The following is a 9,978-nucleotide window of genomic DNA, read 5'->3' on the forward strand; positions in this document are numbered from 1 at the left end:
TGGCTTCTAGTGTTGTGATAAAACACATGGCCACAAGCAACTTGAAAATAAAAGGTTTTATTTCATCATGTAACTTATAGTTCATCATCCAGGGTAGTCCAGGCAGAAACCTAGAGGCAGAAGCTGATGCAGAGGCAGTGGAGAGTGCTGCAGATTGGTTTGTTCATTGTGGCCTTCCTGGCTGCTTTCTTACAGTGCCCAGGCCCACCAGTCTGGAAGTGGCACTGCCCATAGTAATCTAGGCCACCTCACGTCAATAATTAATCAAGAAAATTCACCACAGATCAATTTATGGGGGCATTTTCTCAATTAAAGTTCCCTCTTCACAAATGACCCAACTAGTCAGCACAGCAGTGGTGTTTCACTGTGGTAACAAGATGGAGCTAGGACTTCCCTATGACTTAAATTCTCTCACCTGTAGCTGTTCCATTTCTAAAATACACAAACTCTAAAATATACTCCTCCTCTGTATCACTGCACATCCCTGATCCCCTCTTGAGATGTGCAGACTGCACTTCTCCTTTCCTACAGTGACATCTTTATGAATCTACACATCAACTGAGAGGAGGCAGCATGACGCAGTTGAATACAGGAGCCATGGAATACAGTGCACTGGCTCCCTTCAGCAGTCACGCGTGACGTCTCTCTGATAGACAGTCTCCTAGATGGCAGAACCTACTCATAACAAGTAACTCATAACAAGGTTCACGCTGACATCATGTTCTCATTCTAGTGTGAAGGAGAAAAGGAAATCAACCACTCTTGCTTTAGGAGCGGGTATTGGAACTATTTATCATGACAGCAGCCTGAGCTGTCCTGACTAGTGCAGCTTTGAGGTCCTGCTAACCCTGAAATTAGTAAGTGCAAAGTCATCATGTGCCACGAATGGCTTGCTCAACCCATTGAGCAAATGTCAACTAGCTGGCATGGACGTAAATGGGCTTTTCATTGTTTTTAAGAAAGTAAAGTTACAAATTTCTAAAACAAAAAGATATCTACAATGTGGAAAACAAATAGAAATGACTGTCATAAACCACATGTTTGTTTTGTAGTAATGAGAAATGTGTTTTTTATTCAAACACATGATTTATATTCAAATACTTCTCTGGGTGACAACACAGATTTTTTTTTCTATAATCCACGAGATGTAGTTGGTCAGTTAAATAATAGCATTAAATAGATAACACAGGAGGCTGTGGCACTCAGTGTGCATAGCCGAACTATGTGCAAAAAGGGAACGATGTTCTTATGCTGATACACACACACACTCATATACAAACATGCACATGCATGTACATACACAGAAACAGGCACATAGACACTCACATACATACAAACATGCACACATGGACAAATATGTGCCCATACACATGCATACAAACAAATATATGCACACACACAGCTATTTCTACCCAAGTACTAATAATTTATACATGTCAAGAATCTTGTCCGGGCATTTTAAAGTCTATTATCAGTCATCAGAAGAACATAAAGAACAAAAAGTCTGTTGTCAGTTCATCAGAAGTAAAACATGAGACAGAAAAAAGACAGAAAAGCTGCAGAATGCATTCGAACTATTCTAGAACAACTATCTACTTAAAGCCAGGGACCTTTTCCCCACAAAGAGCCAATCACAATCAAATATACATTTTGTTTACGTTTCTGGGAATTTCCTAGTTCACTGAGGCCTATAATAAGTCCCTGATTATAACTAATGGTATCAGCATCCTAGGGGATCCCCACCTTTCCCAAGGGTCTGCAGGATGCTGCAGTGCTCCATGTCCCAGTCATGGAACATTGCTACACAGGTTAGTGACTCCAGGCATTTGAATAAGCAAAGGACAAGCCACCACTACACTGAGCAGTCAACATTGTAACTGTTTTGAATCATGTCAGGGACATTCTCAGGCTTTTTATCTTTAGCTCTGAAGAGAATGAAACTTCTTTCTGTCCTCTAGCATTTGAAGACCCAACGGCATGACAACCAAAATTGTCATAGGCAAAACCAGCCTCTTACCTCTTGCCTCTTGCTTAGAGAAAGATGAGGTGGAAAGTCAGATGAAGGGACAGAGTGGAGACAGAGACCTACAAGTGAGTCTCCACTCAGCTGCTCTGCCAACCAGGGGTAGAAGCATAGACTGGGTTCTGTATTTTGTGATTGTCCCCTAAATACTAGTACAGTGTACTGGTTCTACAGAAACACCAGAGAGTTTTTGGCCAAAAACAAAAACAAAAAAATGATATTTTTACCTTAGAGTTTGATACAAAACAATTTGCTTCTTGGAAGATGACTAACCATCTGGAACCACAGGGACAGTCACAGGTGAGAGCAACTGCCAGCACAATCAGCAGGGAAGACCATCCTCGCTGATCATTTTATAGCCCATAAGTGTGGATTACAGGGATGAAGATCTTTTCTTGTCAGTGCTTTTATAACCCTGGATTTGTCAGGAATCTGTTATAGGACTGAATTCACTTCTCATTCTAGAAGCAGTCAGGAGAATTAACTTTAAGACAGAAGCTTACATCCCCGGTAATGGAGATAAGAGGCTTATCACGTCTATAAAAGTGCCCAGGTCTACCTGTGTACACACCCCTATTCTAAATGTGCTGTGGCTCAGAGTCAGAGTGGGCTCTGGGCTACTATCTAGCTCAGGGAACACTGGCAACAGCACACCAGGGGAAGATGAAGGTCACTAACCCCACATAGCACACCGCTTAAAAGCCACAGCAATGGTTAGGATAAAGACAGTACATTTAAAAAGCCATGGTGAGGACTCATGCCCTGCTTAACACTCACAGACGATCAACTTTCCACCCAGAACCCAGGGCTCCTCTTTCCACCTATTGACCTCTGTGAGTCTGCTGAGAGACCTTCTGGTCAGTTACAGTTTGTACAGACACAGACAGGAATTAGGTCAAAATCCATTGATAAATACAAGGAATGTGTATATATGTATGTGCATATATGATATACATACATAAACTACTCTAGATTTTGCAATCTTATACAGTTTCAATGCATCTTGGTGATCTTTTCATATGAAAGTGTGTGTGTATGTGTATGTGTATATGTGTGTGTATATATATGTGTGTATAGTAGTCTTTTCAAAAACTAATAAACTAAAGCTCAAATATTATAAATATGAAGAAATAACGAATAACATAAAAGGAAGCAAATAATACAAATAGACTTCTAATTCCTGTAATCTCAATCTTGCATTTTTGTTCGCAAAGGTAGACACTGGCAAAGCTATTAAACAGAAACATAAGTTAAAAACTCACAGGAGGATGTGACTCAGTGGGTAAGTATTTGCCTATCGTACGCACAGCCCTGGATCCTTAGTGTCTCAGGGTTAAGTGGTGGAGGGAAATAATCAGAGAGAGGGAGACAAAGTGAGAATATAAAGCACCCATTTTCATTGCAGTCACAATTAGTAGGAGTTAATTTTTTTATTCCAACAGTGATCTTCTCAGTATGTGTTTCTTTCAGCTACTTTATGTCTGAATCTTAAACATTTTGAATTTGGATCTTCAGTGCTAAATGGGACATCTTTATCAGTGCCCCACCAAGGAACACTGTGAAGGAAGGTCTGGAAAGAAGGTGAAGAGCCAGAGGACAGAGGGAAGAGCTGTGGAATGCTGCCTTCTGGACAGGATGTGCCTGTTGCACTCATGAGCTCAACAGCTGCTGTGGCTTCCTACATAAGGCCTGCGGGAGATCAAGCCAGCCACAGTTGCAGAAGGGTTGAAGAGGCACTCATGGGACACACCCCTAACTGAGATGTTATTGGGAGTTGATAGGAGTCTAGGGTGGTCCTCAGCAAGATGGCAACACACCCACATATATAAGCCGCTCTAATGGGACTTAGTCAGATATAGAGCATAAGATACTACGAGTCAAAGGAGGAGGAGTGGGGAAGAGAGAGGGAGAGACGTGCTAGGAGGATTGAGGCAAAGTTGGAAAATGAGGGCGTAGATATGATCATATTTCATTTTTTCTATGTATAAAACCCTCAAGGAAGAAATGCACGTTTCAACTATTTTACACAGCACAGCATGCTTTTTTTATTTAATGTCTGTGCAACAAAGAATACATGTAATGCTGGTGTTCCTAGGTTTGGCTTGTTTTGTTCAACACAGTGTCCCCGCAGTTCCATCTGTTCTCCTGCAAATGACAGGGTTTCTCTCCTCTTTATGGCTGACCAATTCTCTTTTGTACATCTATACATCTATACATCCATGGCTTGGTTATTGTGACTAGTGTAGCAGTAAGTGTTAGTACACTGGTACCGTATACTGATGTCATATCCTTTGGATATAATATGCCCATACATGTAGGGGAAAAAAAAAAAAAAAAAAACGGCTGGGGAACCCAGGGTTCCTCCCGCCATGCTGTGTGTAGCTGGCTGGGAATGCTCTGGGTTCCTCCAGCTGGAAGTTAGGCCCAGCTACTCACTAACTAAAGGCCTCTCCACGGTTCCTCATGGCGCGGCCCCAGTGCAGCCCCAACACACGAGGAAGTCTTTGGGTTTCCAAAACCAGTTTATTGTCATGGCGGATGGTAGATGGATCTGGATGTGCACACCCAAAACCCTGGGCAGACCTGAATTAAATAGAGAGGGGAAGAGGGGCTGGGGAGGAATGCTTAATTGGCTACACCCTCTGGCCTTCAGGTACCTTATTAGTATGTAAATCTCTCTAGGGCCTGGGGCCTGTTCATCACTGTGTACAGTGACTGAAGGGTGAATGTGGAATGGGGATTAGACCTCGTGACAGGAGCCTGGGTTCTGGAGGCATGGCCGAACCCACAACCCAAGAACCAGGATATCCTTCCATGGCTCGACACATACACATATCTTGATCATTTGGTCATTCTTGGTTAATGTTTGAAAAGAACCTCCATATTGATTTTATGGTGGCTGTAGTACGTCATTGTCCTACTACTGTTGTACAAAACTTCATTTATATATTTTTACCAATACTGGGGCTGTTGCTATGGTCTGGGGCCTTGTTTGATTGATTGATTGATTGATTGATTGATTAGTTGTTTGATTGGATGGTTGGTCATTTCATTATTTGGTTGACAGACTGGGTAAATGGCTAACTTGTTTTTTTTTTTTTAACATATGCAGTATTTGTATATAGTAACTATATATGCCATATTTATTTATTTATAATAAATATGTGAGGAAACATCCTGCCTTTTACCTAAACTTTATCGATTCCCCAAATCAAACACAATGAACACCACAGAGAAGTAAGCCTCAAGGTGGCTGCTGTTGGTTTTCATTTGCTTTCTTCTGTTCACTCCCTGGCGTGCAGTCCTGTGGAATTTTTGCAAATGTCCATCACTGAACACCCATCCATGCAGCTCTAGGCCCACAAATAGCCCAAAGTAATCATTTTGGAACTCATAAATCTCACACTTAACTAGCACATTAAATGTCTTTCTTTCAATTAATTTATTCCCTGAAAATAAGTTAACTCCTTGTACTCTGCCCTGGGATGCTACCTGGCAAATACAAGCTGAAGGGCCATTAGTCCCAGAGGCTGGTGGGAAAGACACTGAGCAAAGAACAACTCCAACAAAACATAAGCAGCATGCTAAAGTGTATGCTGAAGAAGAAGCCCACAGAGGGGCTAAGGAAAGGTGACTGTAGAAAGAAGCCTTAGAAAGAAGTGTGCTATAGACCAAGGCACCTGGGTTAATTAGCACATGGGTACTAAACAGAAAGCAAAACATCACTGGTGGCTACACACTCTGTCTTCTAGATTGAGATTAATAATTATGTGTTTCGTGTCCCCCTGATAAAACTTGACATACATGTTTTTCTTTCCTTCATCTTATTTTCGTCCTGACAAGGCTATCCTGAGACCTTTCTAGCATCCCCGTGGGGCATACACAAAAGTCAGGTCTGGCCTTGCCTCCAAGACTATAGAGCTCTTTCCCAAGGAGGAGGACATGCTTCTTCAAAGGGGAGCACTAGTTCATTTTAGAAGATAAAAATAACCATGTAATGCACGTGCACATGATCGCCAAGAGTGTGAATACTATGTACCCGTGGAACGATTTCCCAGCTTCCTTCCCTAACACAAAGCCTGAGCCGAACATCTTCGAGCTGCAAGGTGCAGGGTGATTATTCAGTTCATTACTTAGTAACTGGAAGTATAATTATCAAGTAATCTGCATGAACATAATTACATATTTACATAGTCTTCGCCATGTAATTACAGAGGAGTTCGATGATTATACAGTACCCCCTTGAAAAAGAAAGTGATACCAAAAAAACAACCAAAAAAAAAAATGATGAGAGAAAGAAAGTCTGCCTAATGTTGTTATCTCAGGCAAAGAATTAAATGCCCAAGTCCTCAATCCTGATGGTAAGTGAAAACAATAAAAATTACATTGGCTGCCAAGTCTAAAAACCAAAGCACAATTTATGAATTATGGAGCTTGCTGTGACCATCAAGACACTTCTTCCTGGTAGTGTTTGCTTTCTGAATTCAAAGTGAAAGGTTTTTATGTTTATCAGAATAATCATCTGTTTCTAAGACTCCTTTCACCAACTATTAAAATCACAAGTGTCTCCTTCATATCCTAAGATTCTCGATAAATAGGTTAAAAAGAGAGAAAAGAAAGTTGAGCAGCATCGATCACTCAGGACAGTTCTGAGGCTTTCTCTCCGTGCAGAAGAAGAAGACTGAGCACTTTATTTATTTATTTTTCAGATCTCTAACATGGATAATTTATAAAATGATATTCGGAAATTTTCAAGCAGTTTCTAAACCTTACTGTTGCTTTCAAAAATCTCTCTATTGATTGTTAATTGATTCCTGTCTTCTGTTTGGAAGACTTCCGGGCACAGTGGTTTGAATGGTACATTCTGCGTAGCAGAGATGACTCCTTTAAGAAATTCTTTATCTGAAATCATTAGCATAAAACAATTCAGCCAGACAGGAACGGAAAGAGACTCCTGTGTGTGCCACAGAAGAATAACAAAGTGCAGAAATGCAGTTAAAACAAGCACAGATTGGACTTTGTGCTCAGCTCACATTAGTCATCCTCCGCCGTGTAGAAAAACGCATCCAGGACTTAATTTGTCTCCTGTTTATGTCTAACCAGCTTGGCAAGCAAACCCTTCTGGTTCTCTAAACACTAATATGTCCATGTAGTAATTTACTCCTGTTTTTCACAGTTAGAACAACAGCTGCGGGTCAGTGACTGGAAATGGAAGGTAATTTAAATATGAGACAGTCAGAATTCTGGGTTCTGGGGAACTTGCATGCAGAATAGCACAGAATGTGTCACTGTATCCTGGCTGAAGAAACTGACAATCATTTTTCTGTTTGTGGTGATTTGACTAGGAATAGATCCCAAAGGGTCAAGTATTTGAGTGGCTGGTCATTAGGGAGTGGTACTATTTGTTAGAGATTAAGAGGCGTGGCCTTGTGAAGTGGGTGTGGCCTTGTTGGAAGTGTGTCACTGGGAGTGTGGGCTTTAAGGTTTCAGAAATGCAAGCCAGGCCTAGTGGCTCTCTCTCCCTGCTGCCTGTGTGTGGATCTAGATGGAGGATTCTCAGCTCCTTCTCCAGCACCTCGTCTGCCTGTGTACTGCCACGCTTCTTACCATGATGATAATGGACTAAACCGCTGAAACAGTAAGCCAGCCCCGATTTAGTGCTTTCTTTATAAGAGTTGCTGAGGTCATGGTGTCTCTTCACCGTAATATAACACTGACTTAGGCACTGGTACTGACACTCATGAAGAATTCCTAGTCCTAACATTTCGTTAAAGGACATCAGTAACACTCACATTTCATGACTAGTCACCATCCATCTTTCAGAAGGTTGATTTCTTTGCTAGAGATGCAGAATCTTTCTGGTCTTGCTCATCACAGTCGCCAAACAGAGAACTTGGAGAAGGAGAGGGAGACAATGCTCGGGTCAGTTCCTATTGCAGGATGTGTGCACTGTCAATGGGACCGGAGCGAGGATAAACCCTTACCCCAGGCCCTGCATCTCACAGCTTCACAGGCCAGTAGTACACACGGTAAGCCCTCCGTCCTGTTCCTGCTCCACCCTCTCCACATGTATTCTCCCAGGATCTTGAAACATGCCTTAATATAGTTTGAACACCGTGATGGCTGCTGGGCCGTGCCTCTGCTCACCTGTAAGGCAAATAAAATTTGGAGGTTTAGGGAGAAGAGGAGCAGCAACATCAGCAGCAAAATGGGGGTGAGGGGGAAGTAACGCTGTAAACTGTCACTTCCATATGGCACAGGTGTGAGCTACTGTCTGGTGGAGTGGGATTATTCTGACAAAGATGGATTGTCACATGACTGTTCATTGCTTACAACATACATTGGACATGGTTTAGTTACCATGCAGTAAGAAAATATTTAAATTACTTAAACCATGTAAAACATAAAATTTTAAACAGTTTTAAGACTACTCATGGAATTTCATATAGGTCTGATTTTTTTTTTAAGCAATTAAGCACAAGTTTATCAAAACATTCAGTTTTCTAAGTTCAGTTAATTGTACTTGGTTTGTTTAATTTTCCTCATCTGTGATTTATTCTTTGAATTTAATTTAATAGGTAATTTTGAATTGTTCTATGATATGACTTATTTAAAATTCTAAATAATTAAAATTTTCTAGTTTACAATATTCATTTACATTTTAAGCAAGATATCTTCAGACTGTGAACATGGAGCTCAATTACACTATTTAACTCTTCGCAATATTGTTCTCAACAGAACACAAGCTTTGCAATAAGAAAACCTTTGTTGGGAAAAATAGTTCAAATTTCTGATTAATTTAGGTCAAGAAAAATGCATAGACACATAGCCAATGTGAGAGGCACATATGTCTTCTAGGACATGTCATGTGCCACCAGCCTGTCACTAGAACACCCAGACATGAAATAATCATGAGGCTCAGTCATATTTGTCACCATTAATCATGCAAAAACCATAGCTTGAGGCACACTTTCCAAATGTGACATTCTAAGGATCATTTTGTCAAGAAATGGTGACGAAGCATCGTTTATTTAACGGGTTGTTCTGTCTGCCCCATCACTTACTAAGATTTAGACACGTGTACACAGATCTGCACGTTTGCTTTGTCTGGTGACCCCAAAACTATGCAGCTCAGTCTAGTCTATGAGAGATTTTCAGAGTTGACGCTGTCCTCTCTGTTGACAGCCAGTACCACCAACAGCACTATCTTTCTACACCAATCTACCAGGACCTCTAGATACCTTCTTCCTATCCCTCCTAAAGAAGTTTTCATAAGACAATCTCTTGGGCCACAGGGCCTGCACTGGTACTGTCACTGATGCTCTGAATCTAATTTATATTTTATAATTAATTCTTTATAGATTCTAGAAATTAATCCCCTACTGGGTATGTAGTTGGCAGAGATTCCCTCAGAGTGTGGGTTATCTCTCTGCTCTGAAAATGGTTTTCTTGCTATGATGAAGCTTTTCAGTTTTGTGGGATTACATTGGTCACTTCCTGGGATTACTTTCTACATGACTAGGACCCCTTCAGAATGTCCTTGCTATATCCATGTTTGAGGCCGTTTGCCCCATGACTTCCTCTGGCACTTTCAGGTTGGGATTAACACTGAGGTCTCTTGATTCTTCGATTCTGATTTTACTTTTGTGTAGGGTGAGAGATAGGGCTCATCCACTTGGTATTTCCACACTTACCCTAAATAATATCAACAGCACAGTGCACTCTGCATTAGTCCTGGCATTTTCTGGTCTGTGGTAATTGGTGATATACTCGTGGGCTATAATTGACCTTAAGTGTGTTTTTAAATCTTCTGCTGCTTGGTGTTCGCAGTATAAAATTTGTTCACTAACAAGTGGTGCTGGCTTTATTCTCTCTCTCTCTCTCTCTCTCTCTCTCTCTCTCTCTCTCTCTCTTCATTTTTTAATTATTTATATTCTAAATATTACCCACTTTCT

This window comes from Arvicanthis niloticus, chromosome 16 (assembly GCF_011762505.2).
Source record: "Arvicanthis niloticus isolate mArvNil1 chromosome 16, mArvNil1.pat.X, whole genome shotgun sequence".
In the NCBI taxonomy this organism is placed as follows: domain Eukaryota; kingdom Metazoa; phylum Chordata; class Mammalia; order Rodentia; family Muridae; genus Arvicanthis; species Arvicanthis niloticus.